Genomic DNA, 16,922 nt, shown 5'->3' with positions numbered 1-16,922 from the left:
GAAGAACTAACCATTTTATTTGGTTTAAATGAGGAACATACCTACTTTATTTTAACAAATACGTCACACATCTTACAATCCATGAACTTTCTATTAGGTAGTCTGCATACCAATTCTTTTGACTTTAACTTGTTGATTATGAATAGCTCATATTCCTCAGCCTTTTGAGTCAAAGTTCACCATCATTTCCAAAAGAACTTATACATTTTAAATCTCACCATAAACAGAATCAAGATCTACCACATACATATTTTTGCATAATTTTGAAACCAAAATCACTTTACTAGTTTTAGCATTTGTGACAGTACATGAGTCAGATCGAAACCTTACCTTATTTTCATTGTCATATATTTATGACATACTCAGCAGATTATGCTTCAGACTATTCACACAATAAACGTCTTCAATAGCATGAGAAAGACACATACCAATATTACCAAATCCAAGAATATGCCCTTTTATTTCCGTTCCTAAATGACACACAACCTCCTTAAAATGCTTTGAGTTAGATAAAATCCTTGGTTCACCAGTCCTATGTGTTGAAAAGCTATCCATAAACCATTTTTCATTTTGTTGACTGCCTATTCTCACCTCCACCTACACACATAGTTATTTGCTAAATTTAGGAACCTACATGAGCTTGAGTCCCTTTAAATGAGTAAAAGGGTGGATTAGATTTCTTCTTTCCCATGTAGGCAAGGTTTATTTTCCCTATTTTGGACCAGGTCCTTTGATGGTTTGAGAAAAAATTATATTTTCTCTCTTTGATATATGTAGGGCTTGACATTTTTCTTTGTACTGGATACTCTTTCCACAATAAGTACATAACCAATTATCTAAAACAAATACATCAGTTTATATGAGGATTGTATGAAGAAGTGTCCTTTTCAAAACCAATGCCTTCTTTAAAATTTGACCTTATACTATTAACTTAGTAAGAGTCTCTAATGAAGTAGTCCAATGAAGTATCTCTAGCTCATTTTGGTGCTATTTAAGTTCTTCTATTGCTCCCAATTTTGTTGAGAAGCAGAGAGGTCTGGACTCATTTTTCAGCTTCTCCTTAAGACTTGTGATCACTGAGTTGCCTCCATCTTTCTAGTTATCATTTAAGTTTGTCACATAATATTTCATTTTTATTTTTAATCCTAACAACTTTTACTTAAAGCTCTAAATTCCATGAGAGTAAGGACATTTCAATTTTATTCATTTCATTAGCTAGAGACTCTTTTTAAATAAAATAATTGTGAAAGGCATTAATCACGACACTAGCTAACAATTTAACTTTTTCTTAAAGTAGTTTCTCAAGTTATTTTGACCATCAAAGAAAGTTACCTCATATTTTGCTTCATCTTCAGACTGGGCCATGGAAGCTAGTAAGGATTCAGGTTTAGTTGACTCATACTAAATCACTAAACTAAATGTATTATCACCATCTACTTCTTCATCTGAGTTGCTTAAGGAGTCTCCCAAAGCTACTAGAGCTTGCTTAACTATCTTGTTAATTGCTTCCCTTCTTCTGACTCTATCAAAGACCTATCCCCTTTTTATTTTTGTTTGGTGAAATCCTTATAGTCCAGGATGTGAAAAGGAGAGTATTTGATATAATGGCTCAATTTTACATATTTGGGAGACATATCATTCCCTTTTAATCCCCAACTTATGTTTCCTCTTTTTTAAAACCTCCACTTCTTACCATCTTTTAAAACCTCTAAGTAAGATGGGTCATAGCATGTTTGTCTTTACTTGAGTAAATCTTGTTTGCCTTAATAACCATGCTTCTTTATTTATTGGGTTCATATCTTCAGAATCTTGTTGACATTTAAACTCATATGTTTTCAAACTTCTAATAAGCTCATTTATCATCATAGTTTGTAGATCCTTTTCCTCTGATATGGGCATTTACTTTGATTTCCCATAAGAGAGGCAAAATACTTAAGATCTTTCTAATCATCTTATACATCTTGAAGTTTTCTCCAATTCAATGGAGTTCATTCACAATACATATGAATTGAGTATGCATGTATGGATTCTCTTTCGCTAATCTTAAACAGCTCGTACTAGATAGTAAGCATATCAATCTTTGACTGCATCACTTGACTTATTCACTCATGAGCATTCTCTAAAGTTTCTTATATTTCCTTAGAATAATCATAAGTATATCCCTAGTTGTACTCTTCAATTCCCATCCCACATACAAGGATCTCTTTTACTTTGTAATTCTTCTCAGTATTCTTTTTGTCACCTTCATTAAACTCTTTCCTATCATTGGGAATAGATAAAGAGATTTTCCTCTATTTAACAATTTTTGGGAAAATGGGGACCATAATATATCATATTACATAACTTACTATCCTCTTCCATGATGAAGTCATACATTCTAATCTTTCACCAACTGTAGAATTCCCCATTAAACCTTGGAGGCCAAGTCATTGATTATCCTTCCTTGAGACTAGGTGGAGCTTCCATCTTTAAAAAGATGATTCCTAGGTGTTAAACTTATAGAAAGAACTGCTATGATATGAATTGATAGTTTATGAGAGTCCACCACTATAGTCAAACTGATTCAGGACAAGGTCCCTTTATAATAATATTGAAGAATAGTAAGAACACAAAGAGAAATTGCACGAAGGTAAATAAATAGAGATGTTTATGTGGAAACCTCCTTGATCAAGGGATTAAACCCACGAAATACTGCAGTAGGATTTCATCAATCTCATTATAATACCCCACATGTTTCTAAGATAGGAAGTGAATAAGTATTCCTACGTGTGAAATCTCCTATCCTATGATTCATACTTGAGTACATGACTTACAATGAATATCCTACTGATAGGCTTATGATCCATTAATCATGTTCATATGAGTCATTTAAGGTAATACAAGCTAAGAGTTTTTGAATCCATCAAGTTTTAGTGTTTGATTTTGCAAGGGTCATCTTTGAATGAGTATAACTCGATGTTAATATGGTATTTTAGCTGATTTATACCCACAAAATTTTAGAAAAACAAATTATCTTTCCAACGATACCAATTTTGCCTTAATCCAATACCAGAGCAAAAAGTTATACCCATTTTCGTGAGAGACAGCAAGCATAGGCGATTGGTTAGGCGCCGCCCAACCCAAGGATAGGCCATTGGTTAGGCGTCGCCCAACCCAAGCATAGGCGATCACTTGGGCTCCTCCTAAGTCAATTCCAGGTGTCAAAAACACTCCGTTGTTATTTTAAGGGTAATTAATTCTTTAAATACTCCTTACACGTCCCTAAACTTAATCCTACGAAATATATATCTTCTAAACATATTGCAACCCTATTATAATTTCAAAGCTCATCATCCAAGAGCACTAAAAGAGAAAAACAACTAGGGTTGCATAACTAAGCTTGAAGATCCAATTTCAAGGAAATTTCTCCGTCAATCATCAAGAATCTTTCCTTCTAAGGTATGTGTGTGCTGATTTATGGATCCCTTTCATCCATAAAGCTCAAAAACCCTAATTTTCATTATAAAGTATGATTTCTATGTTTTTGGGTGTTGATGATCATGTTGTTGATATTGGGTGATTTCCAAGATGGAATCTTTATAGGTTTTTATGAATTCATGATATCATATGAGTTGGAAACATGTAAGTTTGGTTGTTCATGATGTATAATTTGATGATTTCACCTATCCTTAAGATGTGCATATAAGGTGTTTGATAAAATGCCTAAGGAACTAGAAATCATGCAATATAGCTAAATTGTGACTAAGTGAAGGATTCATGATATGCCCTTACGCCCCAATGACTTCTATGTTGATAATGTGCCTTGTAAATATTGTTGGAATACTCATAAACTATTCTTATAAGATTATGCTATGTTTACTTGCAAATTCCTACTTATGCACAAGATGTATGATAACCATGCAATCCACGTGAACTTCTATGCTATTGGTATTGTTGCCAATATGATTATGCAATGAACATGATATTAAGATTGTGCAAGTACTTCTATGTGATATGAAATCCTTTCCATGCAATGCATTGTTGATAACCATGCTTAGTATGAGATCCCTACTTATGATATTATAAATTATGGACTCTACTTTTATGATCAAGTCAGTCATGTGTATCAGTTTCCTTCCATCGAGTCCTGGGGGTACTTGTACCCGAAAACTATAGCTGTGTGCCTAGATCCATGTCATGTTTCACGATATCCGAACATAAGCTATGATTTCATAGACTTCAGTCAGTCATGTGACTCAGGAAAACCTCATAATCTTAGTTAGTCAGTTGTCAGATATCAGTAAAATTCTGCCAGTCAACGGAATTCAGTAAGATTAAGTCATGCACAGCCAGTTATTCATGTCCAGTCCCTCCAGATGGGAGTAGAGGTTAGCACCGAGTGAACCCAAGGATGAGAACTCACCCGCCAGTTCAGGGTGTGATTCTTAGTAGTCATCCTTGTGTTCCAGAACGATGTATCCAGCGTAGGTTGAGACATCTTAACCCATCAGATTAGGGTTGATGAGGTGGCTTAACCCGTCAGTTTAAGGTTCCTACCATTCTCATTGAGTACCCGCCAGATAAGGGTCACTCATAGGCTGTTCTTACCTATGGCACAGTATTGACACCCCTCCAGTCAGGGCAGAGATTGGACCCCAGCTTAGCCATAACGGCATACATGGGGCATGTCGGTTAAACATTACTTCCCACAATTTCAGTAGTAGTCTCAGTAAAAGAACTCAGGGCATTCTTCAGATTTTAGTATATACAGGACTGTCAGATATAGTCGTCCATGTTATCAATTTCAGTATCATTCATGACAGTTATCAGTAAATCATGTATTAGCTTACAGGTCATACTATCACATATTCACGATCCCAGTCACTATATATGTGTGTTTGCACTCCCACGTTCATATTAGTCATCCAGTGTTGTTCATGCGTGAAACCCTTTATGTTCAGCCTACCTTCCTCGTATACTCAGTACTCCAGTTGTACTGATACATTTGCGCTATGGTGCTTTCTTTTCATGTTACACCATAGGTTCCGAGACACGAGCTCCAGCCCAGCAGTAGCAGTAACATTCCAGTCGTAGAGACACAGTGAGTCCTCATTGATTCGAGGACAATATGATTTGATTCATTTATTTATTTCTTCAGTTTAGATTTACGGAGTTAGTTGGAGACATATTCCTTCAACTCCTTATTAAGATAGTTTAGAGGCTTTCAGATTTATGTTCTAATTTACGTTTAGATTGAGTTGTTTTGGGTATTTTTACCCGCAGGATTGTATTTAGTTGAACCTTATGTCCTTACAATTCCATGTATTCCGCATTATTATATCATGATTTGTAGTATACAGGTACAGATATCAGTCATGGGTTAGCTTGTGGTCCCCTCGGGGTTATGAGCACCGTGTAGCATTTCGGTTCAGCGAATCAGGGTGTTACACTCACCACTAATTGCCAAGTAAAAAAACTGATTACAACCCTTATGTAATTTATAAATTAAACTCTTAATTGCTACTCACTAAAAATAGCTATATTTCTACACACACTCATAATAACTCTACTATGAGAACTCCACTAGCTAGAAACACCACTCAAAATAAACCCAAACATTAAACTACACATAAGAATCTCAGAGATAAGACATGTGTTTATAGTTGTAAGATTAATACAATCAATCTACTAAGGAACAATAGCATATGTTCACTATAAGCAAAAGGTTTCTAGGTAGATGAATCTCTATAGTATCAGATGAGGCTTTTGCTTGAGAAGATTTTTTGTTTGGATATTTTGCAAAATGCTTGAGCTTCTCTCCTTAAGGAAGATGAGTATAGCCTTTACGACCAGAGGAAAAAATGAAAAGACCTAAGAAATAATATTCGTTCTTCCTTTTATCACTCAAATAAAACTTTATATTGTCGAGCTAGATGGCATCCATACCACTATTTTGGGCAAAATGATTATTTTTTCCTATCTAGATAATATATCAAAAGAAGAAAGTGATTTTATAAAAAATAAAACTATTTTTAGAAAAAATTCAGTCTAATGGGGATTAGAGGAAAACTAATACACTATTAAAGGAAAATTTTTATAGGTTATCGAATTTCAAAAATCTTTTAAATTATTTTATACAAAATATCAACAAATTTAAATTTTTTAGGGGAGAAATTCTCTCCCAAAATTTTTAGCAAGAATTTTTCTACAGGGAAATTATGAGACCTGGAACACCAGGATCAAGGTTAAGGCCTCCATTCTAGCCAGGCCATCATGATTGAAGAAACTAATACCTGGTGCGGGTACCTTTTTTTCAATTAAGAAGGTATAAAAGCTACTTAAAGGACCCCAAAAACAAAATAAGACTAGAAGACAAAGTCACACATCTTCAAGGAAGAATATGTCAAAATCTTCTCAAAAGCCGCAAGTTTAAGAGAGTTAGAGACACCTGCAGAAAGAATAAAAAGCCATCAACTACTCCTAGACAGGTGTTGAATAAATACCTTTTATTAGTGTATGGACAAATATAAAATAGATAGTGTTTGTTAAAAATTAGTCAGCACTTTTGAAGCCTATTTAAGGGTTTCAACTTATAATAGTCGAGAGCATTCTGAAATTTCCCAACTCAGAAATCTCTCTACCATCTCTCATATTTTCCATCTCCATCTATAAAGTTCTCTTATTTTCCCAAATCAATAAAAAGTTTTTGTAAGTATAAATTTCTCTAATTCTCAACTATTTTATTAATTTTGCTTTAGATTATTTTGTTCTTAGTTATGTTGTTTTAAAGTTAAATTTATTTTAAAGTTTAATTTGACACTTTAAACTACTACTTTTAAAGTAGTAATTATTTAAACTATTATTTTGCTCCGCGTTATCTCGATCCGTCCCCTAAATAGTATCTGATCGAAGTTGCACGAGAGGGAGTGTGAGTATGAGTAGGAGCGGCTAGAGCGTTACTCTATTCTAGAGCTGGTCAAAATTAGTGTTACTCCTGGAATAATCATTTTTCTAGTTAGTAATTACTGTCGTTCTTCCTCTACATTCTTAGTTTTATTCCTTCAGTTGGGTAGCCATTTAAAAGTTGATTTATTCTCGACTTTGGGAACCTGTTTAGATACTACATGTAAAAATTGATTTGTATAATTATTTTGGTGGAGTATTTTATTTATATCCTTATTTGTAGGATCACCTTTAGTATCTACTATATCTAATTTAAAAGGTGAGGCAGTAACAATTCTACCTTCTACTGGTAGGCTAATTTTTTCTAACAAGGAATTGTTGATTCTACTATTTTATTATTAGTAGTATACCATTTATTAACAATCATGTTTAATGAATCCTTTTGATCATCTAATTTTCCTGTAATTTCAAACCATTTAAAAATTCAATATCATATCTTAATCTTTTCATATCATTGCACCATTTTTCTCTAAAAAAAAATACCTTTACTTTAACGAATATTTTTGTTTGTACCATTCTTTTTAATAGAATTTTCTAGACTATTTCATAATTTATCTAAATATTCAAAGTCAAGTTCAAATACTACATCTGACCTAATCATGCATAGGAAATTTCTTACTCCTAGCATTTCACTAGCAGTGGGACTTATTGATTTTTAAGTTTTTAAATTTGTAGATTCATATTCCACTTTTGAAACTATTTTTGAGAAATCAACTCCTTTTAATTTTCTTTCAATATCTTCTAATTTACCTCCCCTACTTCTATAGATTTGGAGATTAATGGTCTAGAAAAGGACATTCTTTTACTTGAAGATGCTTGATTAAAGGATTGGGCTCTTAGAAATTTTAAATCTATTGATCCATCAAGATATTGTACTACTTGTTCAATATTTGAATTTTCTTCTTCTATTTCTGGCTCCGATATGTTGTCAAAATGCCAATTAACTTTTATTAATACATCATTCCATTTTATCATTTTTGGGACAAAGGTATTATTATGATTAAGGTTAGCTTCCATAAGTATGGTAGTTCCTTTATTACTAATTATTTTAGCCTTAGAGGCTAAGGTTGTTTTCATTAATCTGTAATATACTCTATAAATTATTGCTATTTCTCTTGTATTTACATTACTATTCATGTTTTTTGTTTTAATATTTAATGTTAATATAACCATAGCATTTTTATCATTAATATCTATAGAAAAAATAGGATAACAATTAAAATATACGGGACCATTAGCGAGGTTACTTTGTAATACTGCTAATAATGAATCATCAAAATTTAATAACCTATTATCTCTTAAAAGTAGACATATAGGTACATCTAAACCTAATCTATGCAATGATTTAACTGCTACTTGAACAAGACCTATGTGGAGGAACTTGTAATTTTTTCTATATCTGTTAATATCTTCAACTACTAATAATTTAATAGCTTCAATATTTCTATTAATTGCAACGGTAGATTTTGAAGTTTTATTATTATAATTTTTAACAAAATTAAAGTGTCCAGTTTTATAGACTCTATTAAAACTTTCTTTCATAATATTTCAATTCTGTAAATCACTTTCTATTTTAGCAATTTTACTAGAGATAGCAGAAATATTAACACTATTTATTACGTTTTGGTTGGTTGAAGTATTCATTAGGATTTTTCCTAATAAGAGAAAAAACATTATCCTACGACCAAATCTACTTTAGATGTTACTACCATAATAATTATTTTTATGTGCAGTAATTACTAATTTTCTTCTTCCAAAATTCTTTATTTTATTCCTATAGGATTGACGACGGAAACACCCTCCAGGTTCGGCTCTATTTTTTCACATACTCAGAGCTAATCCAATAGAAAATTCCAGGTTTTTCCAATGTGTAAACCGCTATTAAATGTTATCCAACTTAAGAAATAAAACTAAGAACATAGAGGAAGAACAACAGTAATTACAAGCCAGAAAAATAATTATTCCAGAAGTAAAACTAATTTCGACTGGCTCTAGGACTTGGTAAATAAAATGATTATTACTAAGTAACAATTAAAAAGTAGAAAAGCAAACTGGACAATCCCAGTTTACAGTCTCATCATACTCATTTTCCTATTCTATCAACTTCTATCATAATAGCTGCAACAGCAACAAACTAGCAATTACATAGGGTAGAAGTTTAGAATCTGCAATATATTAGGGGGCATTAGTTTTGATCTTCCGCTCACATGCACATATTGCACGACTTGTTTAGCTAGCATTGCAGGAGTTCTACTCATCTTTTGGAATATCGTTTGGTTCCCTTCTTACCATATAAGATAAACGCTTGCAGCCATCACCATCCTGTATACCTCTACTCTTAGATTTTTACCTTTCCAATATTTATTTGCCCAGATCACCTCATCATTCCATCCTTGAGTTTGCCTATGCACACTCTGTCGGTGGAGCACCAGTTTCCACACTTGTTTTGAGTACCCACAGAAAAAAAAAACAATTATGGTTTTCTATATCAATACAGAATAACACATATTGCATATCCCCAACACAGCCTCACTCAGCTAACTATCTGAGTAAGTAGCCTATTATGCAATGCTAAGTCAAGATAAAAATCCATTTAGGACATGCTGCATTATTGCACAATAGTCCTCTCCACTCCATTTTACGATAGTCACCTCTAAGAACTTGGTATAGATGTTTGATAAAAAGTTTGTCCATTAATTTTATATTGTAACACCCCATATTTTTGAGCTAGAATTTGAACCATTATTCCTATGTGTAGAGACCCGAACCCAATGATTCTTTATCAATATAAGTGTGATGATCAATTTGATAATATGGGAGCATATTTAATGGTCAAGTGAGATCATAAAATTCTCCTAACTCAAGAAGAGTTGAGGACTTTTCTATGATAGAGTTTGAATGGATGCTCCTACTTGGGTAAACTTCCAACGACCATTATTCTTATATAATAATGAGTTAGGTGTTCTACTATATATAAAATAAAAATCTTCAAGTCTTCTTTCCAATGTATCTTGTTTCACCTTAATCCTATATTGGAATAGAAAGTTATGCTCGTTTTACCTGGGGACATCTGTAGAAGAGAAGGTGACAACTTAAGTTGACAAGCTATAAACTTAATCATCAGTCTTAACCAGTAAACACCTAAAATTACATAGGGAAGGTGATGACTAAGTTGATAAGTTATCAACTATTTTGACAAGTTGTCAACTAAGTCATCAACCTTAACCAGAAAGTGTCCAGGTCCAACTAGAGGTTGACGACTAAATTGATAAGTTATCAACTAGTTGACAAGTCTGACAAGTCTGACAATTTCTGCAATTTTTATTCATCTTCTTGAGGGATACTTTGGTCTTTTTCTAGCCCCAAAACCTACCCCTATGATTTAAATCATACTTTAAACGCTATTTGTCCATTAGATGTCAGTTTCTTATTGCTAATTCTCCTCTCCTCTCTCAAGAGAGAAAGAAGTTAGTATTTCTTTCAAAACTCATACTTTCAAGGCTTAAATTCAAGATATCTCAAAGTTTGTTCATCACAATATTTATGTAGAACTATCCTAATAATCATGGGCGTAAACATGATTTCTCTATGGATTTAAATGTGTATTTATGTATATATATATGTATGTTATAAATATTAAGAATTAATTTAAGAGCATGGTTTATGAAAACCCCCTATTTCATGGTTGTGGACTTTGAAATTTATTTAGAAGCATGAATTATGAAACTTCCTTTGTATGATGTAATTATGTATTTACTATGAGATTTTCTACAAGTTTGGGATTTGATTATGAGTATGTTATGAATTTTGAAGAGTTTGAACTATGGAACCTCAATTTTTATGACAAGATTTATGTGTTTTACATTTGTTGTGGGTTCTTAAATTAATACGAAAAGATTGATGTTTTGAACACTCTTCTAGTAAATTATGGACTGGTAAAATTCTTACTATCTTATTTCCCATCATGACTTGAACTTTTTTGGTGAACATAATGACAAACTTAAATATTACATCCATGCTTATTAAGAACATGATTCAAGTGTACCTTGAATAGTCATCCACAATTATAATCATGTACTTTTTTCCTCCTTGACTTGGATCCTCATACATCCATAAAGACTTATGTGAGCAGATCAAGTGGCCTAGAAGAACTAACCATTTTCTTTCATTTAAATAAGGAACATACCTACTTTCTTTTAACACATGTGTCACAAACCTGACAATCCATGAACTTTCTATTAGGTAGCCTGTGCACCAGTTCCTTTGACATTAACTTGTTGATCATGAATAGCTCACTTGCCTCAGCTTTTTGATTCAAAGCTCATCATCATTTCCAAAAGAACTTATACATTTTAAATCTCACCATAAACAGAATTAAGATCTACCATATACATATTTTTGCATATTTTGGCAACCAAAATCACTTCACCAATTTTAGCATTTGTGATAGTACATGAGTCAAATTGAAACCGCACCTTATTTCCTTTGTCATATATTTATGACATACTCAGCAGATTATGCTTCAAACTATTCATATAATAAACATCTTCAATAGAATGAGCAAGACACATAGCAATCTGACCAAATCCAAGAATATGTCTTTTTATTTCCGTTCCTAAATGACACACAACCTCCTTGAAATGCTTTAAGTCGGAGAAAATACTCAGTTCACTAGTTTTGTGTCTTGAAAAACTATCCATAAAACATTTTTCATTTTGTTGACTACGTATTCTTACCTCCACCTGTACACATAGTTATTTGTTAAATTTAGGAACCTACATGAGCTTGGGTCCCTTTAAATGAGTAAAATGGAGGATAAGATTTCTTTTTTCCCATGTAGGCAAGGTTGGTTTTCCCTATTTGGGATCAGGTCCTTTGATAGTTTGAGAAAAAATTAGATTTCTCTTGATATATGCAGAGCTTGACCTGCTGATGGCATTAGAGTTGTCCTCAAAAAACCGAAATGATAATAAACTGGCCCAGACCTATCTCTTCATCAGATATCAGGAGTTTATTGGGTTTAGATGGCTATTACAAGTGTTTTGTTGAGAGATTTTCTTCTATTGAATCCCCTATGTACAGATTGACTCAGAATAAATTTAAGTTTCAGTGGTCAAATCCTTGCGAGAAGAGTTTTCAGGAGTTGAAGACTCGACTCACCTCAGCTCCAATCCTAGCTCTTCCAGATGGTTCAGATGGTTTCATAGTGTATTGTGATACATCCAAAGTAGGTTTGGGTTGTGTCCTCATACAGCATGGTAAGGTCATAGCCTAAGCCTCCAGACAGCTTAAACCCCATGAGAAGAATTATTCTACTCATGATCTTGAGTTAGTAGCCGTAGTATTTGCCTTAAAGATTTGGAGGTATTATCTATACGGAGTTTATGTAGATGTGTTCACAGATCATAAGAGCTTTTAGTATGTCTTTTCTTAGAAAGATCTCAATCTTCATCAGAGAAGGTGGTTAGAGCTCTTGAAAGATTATGACATGAGTGTCTTTTATCATCCGGGCAAGGCCAATGTAGTGGTTGACGCTCTCAGTAGACTGTTTATGGGTAGTGTTGCTCATGTTTAGGATAGTAAGAAGAAGTTAGCTCAGGAAGTCCATCAACTTGCCAGACTAGGCATTCGCTTAGTCGATATAGAGGAGGGTGATATATGGGTTCAAGTAGTTCAGAATCATCTCTAGTTTCCAAAGTGAAATAAAAGCAAGATAAAGATCCCAGTTTAGTCAAGTTAAAAGAGTCAGTTAAAAATTAGAAAGTAGAAGTTTTCTCCCAAGGAGGAGATGGTGTTCTGCATTGTCAGGGCTGTGTGTTCATCTGTAGATGACTTAAGGCTGTGAATTCTTACAGAAGTGCATGGTGCATGCTACTCTATTCATCCAGGGGGCATAAAGATGTACTGCGACTTATGGGAGATCTATTGGTGGAGTGAGATGAAGAGAGATGTTGCAGAGTTTATGGCTAAGTTCTCTACATATCAATAGGTTAAGATAGAGCACCAGAAGCCTAGTGGACCTATGCAGGAGTTCATTATTCCTACTTGGAAGTGGAAAGAAGTGAACATGGACTTCGTGATGGGTTTGCCTCAAACTCATCGTCAGCATAATTCTGTCTGGGTCGTTGTAGACAGGATAACCAAGTCATCTCATTTTCTCCCAGTTTGTACCTCTTATTCAGCTGAGGATTATGCCAAATTCTACATCAGAGAGTTGGTCAGATTGCACGGTGTTTCGTGATCTATTATCTCAGACAAAGGTACCCAGTTTACCTCTTATTTTTGGAAAGTGTTCCAAAAGGGTATTGGTGCCCAAATTCATCTCAGTATAGCCTTTCATCCTCAGAAAGATAGTCAAGCAGAAAGGACCATTCAGACCCTAGAAGATATGCTAAGGGCGTGTGCAATTGATTTCAAGGGTAGTTGGGATAACCACTTTTCTTTGATTGAGTTTCCATACAACAATAGCTATCACATTCAAAGCTCTCTATAGTAGGAGGTGTATATCTCTAATCAGTTGGTTTGAAGTTAGTGAGGCCTCAGTTATAGGGCCTGACTTAGTATTTGATGCCTTAAAGAAAGTCCAGTTGATCAGAGAAAGACTCTGGGCTGCTCAGAGCCGACAGAAGTCTTATGTAAATATGAGTATAAAGGATCTCGAGTTCGAGATTGGTGACTATGTCTATCTAAAGATCTCTCCCATTAAGGGAGTAAAGAAGTTCGACAAGAAGGGAAAGCTCAGTCCCTTATATGTCGGTCCCTTCAAAACTCTCAGTTGCTTCGGCAAGGTAGCTTATGAGCTCGAATTACCTTTAGATTTAACCTCAATTCATCCAGTCTTCCATGTGTCTTTGCTCAAGAAGTGCATAGGTGACCCAGCGGTTGTAGTCCCTATTCAGAGCATAGATATTCAGAACAGCCTCTTTTATGAAGAGATTCTAGTCGAAATTCTAGACTTTCAGACTCGTATATAGAGGAACAAAGAAGTCCCTCTAGTCAAAGTTCTTTGGCAGAATCAGTCTATTGAGGGAGCTACTTGGGAAACAGAAGCAGGCATTCATACCAAGTATCCTCACCTTTTCTTCGCTAACTCAGATCTAGCTCAAGGTAATAGCTCTTCTTAAGCTTTTCAGTTTTCATATCCAGATTTCAATTACACTTTGATGTCATCCTCATGCTCAGGATTCCATTTTTAAACTGGGTACTAAGTACCATTACATATTCAAGTATATGTTCATGCATCATATTAGTCATGTATTCATGCATCAAACATGCATTCTCCTTGTAAGAAGACTCAGTTATTAAAAATATCAGTCATGTAATCAGTTTCTTCATGTATTTACGCATCATATATGTGTGATCAGCTTATCAGTACTCTCAGTCATGCATTCATGTATCAGCTTAGTCATAAAATCATGCATCAGATATGCATGCTCTATATGAATCTCAGAAATGTCAGTTATGTAGGCATGTTTCAGTGTTCATGTTCAGTATGTACTTTAGCTTATCGTTTCTCTCCTCTCACTCAGTCTTATTCGAGGATGAATGTTCCCAAGTGGGGATATTGTAATACCCCAAAGTTTCCTAACTAATTTTGTCTCAAGAATGTTAAGTATTAGATTCAAAATGTAATGATGTGTATTCCATGAGGAATTTTAAAATTTTTCATTTTTGTTATGTGAGAAATTCAATAAGTTTTCCATCGATATAAAATATCCCTAAATCCGATAATTGGATAACAAGTCCCCATCTTAAAATAGTGTCATATTAGTCAGTGGCGCACCGCGCCACAAGAGAAAATGGCAATTCTCAAATTCCAGTAGGGGTCCATGATAGTCGCGCATCGTGCCAAACTTCCTGGTCATAAATAAAGTGGCAACGCGATGGCTCCGCGTCGCGCTATCCCTCAATTTCCCAGTTGTCAAATTCCAGTGACACGGCGCGATAGTGTCGCATCACGCCAGGGTTCCAATTCGGAATAATTTCACTAAAATTAAAAGACGCGTCCAGGGTTAATAGGGTCAATTTCCCACCCCTATTTAAGCCCTTTAACACGATATTCAGCTATTTGGAACCCAAAATAAACAAGTTTCTCTCAATTTTCTCTCAAGAACAAGCTAGGATTTCAATTGGGAATTCAATTTCAAGAAAGTCTCTCCATCAATCTTTGCTAAATCAAGAATTAAGGTATGTCATGTGTAACATTCATGGGTCTCTCTCACCCATGAAGCTCAAGAATCTCTTTTCGAAATCCTAGATTTGGGTATTTATGAATGTTCATGATTCAAATTGAATTGAAATTTATGTTCATGATGTTGTGTGGTTTTGATTAATGTTTTAAATTACATATTCCAATGATTGACCCTAGTATGTGATGATTTACATAATAATCATGATAAAGCCCCTTCAATTTACAAGTTGATTGATGTATCCTTGATTATTACATGCGTTGATGATTGTATAACCAAAGCATGCTCCCCACATGTTTGATTAAATGCCTATGTGAAAGGAAAAATGTCATACTAGTATGATATGAAATCCCCATTCATGTATAAGTTATGTATGTCAAGTGTTTGATGAAATGTCTTAGTCAATGGATTATATATTGTTGATGTTAGTCATATATTCAAGAATGTCATGCCTTGTCAGTTTCCTTCCATCGAGTCCTGGGGGTACTTGAACTCGAAAAAAATATAGTTGTGTACCTAGCTTTAGTGTCATGTTTTCATGATATCCTTAGTCAAGCCATGATCCATAGAACTCAGTCAGTCATGTTACTCAGGAAAACTCAGTAATACAGTAATCTCAGTACTATTCCGTCAGTCAATGAAACTCAGTAATTCAGTCCAGTTCAGTTCAGTAATCCATGTTCAGTGTCTATTCAGATGGGAGTAGAAATTAGCACCGAGTGAACCCAAGGATGGAAACACACACTGTCAGATGAGGGTGTGATTCTTAGAAGTCATCCTTGCATTCCAAAACTATGTAGCCAGCATAGGTTGAGACATCAACACTGTCAGATAAGGGTTGATGAGGTGGATAAGCACTGTCAGATGAGGGTCGCACCGTTCTCTTTTGGGGATACTGTCAGATGAGGTTCACTCATAGTTTGTCCTTACCAGTGGCGCGGTATTAACACTCTTCTAATTGGGGTTACATATTGGACCCCAACTCAGCCATAATGGCATATTAGGGGCATGTCGGTTAGATAACTACTTCTCACAGTTTCAGCTGCAGAATCAAGACTGTCAGATACAGCCATTTAGTCTCAGTAATATAACTCAGATAGTTCTACAGAATTTAGGACTATCGGATACACTAAACTTAGATATAGTACGAAACTCAGCTAGTTTCATCAGATTCGAGACTATCAAATACAATCACTCATGTCACCAGTATATCAGTCATCAGAATTCAGTTATCAGTCATGTTAGTTATCAGTAAATTCATGTTATCACGATCTCAAATATAGTTACTACGTATTCATACATATATTCTCACGTTCATATTAGTCAGTTAACCAGTATTGTTCATGCATATGAACCCCATGCATTCAGCTTACCTTCCATGCATAGCAGTACATTAAAAGTACTGACGCATTTAGGCTATGGTGTTTTATGCCATAGGTTCAAAAGCATGAGCTCCAAAGCATCAGTAGCATTCCAGTCTCAACAGTCAGAGTTAGTAGTGAGTCCTCATCTCTCGAGGACATGATCATTTATTTATTATCACATTAAGTAATTTATTAGTTGGAGTTAGTTGGGGACATGCCCCATCAACTCCTCATTCAGACAGTTCATTCAGTTAGAGGCTTTCCAGACTATCATATTATTTCAATTTTGTTTTGGGTATTTCATATCCCATTCAGATATTATATCTTTATCAGTTATGTTACAGTCTCGAATCTTATGGCCTTTCAGTTTATGTTTCCACAATTATGCAGTATATTTTGTAGTATACATGTACAGATATCAGTCATG

The sequence above is a fragment of the Capsicum annuum genome, chromosome 4 (assembly GCF_002878395.1).
Source record: "Capsicum annuum cultivar UCD-10X-F1 chromosome 4, UCD10Xv1.1, whole genome shotgun sequence".
In the NCBI taxonomy this organism is placed as follows: domain Eukaryota; kingdom Viridiplantae; phylum Streptophyta; class Magnoliopsida; order Solanales; family Solanaceae; genus Capsicum; species Capsicum annuum.
Note: the sequence above shows the minus strand (reverse complement) of the source record.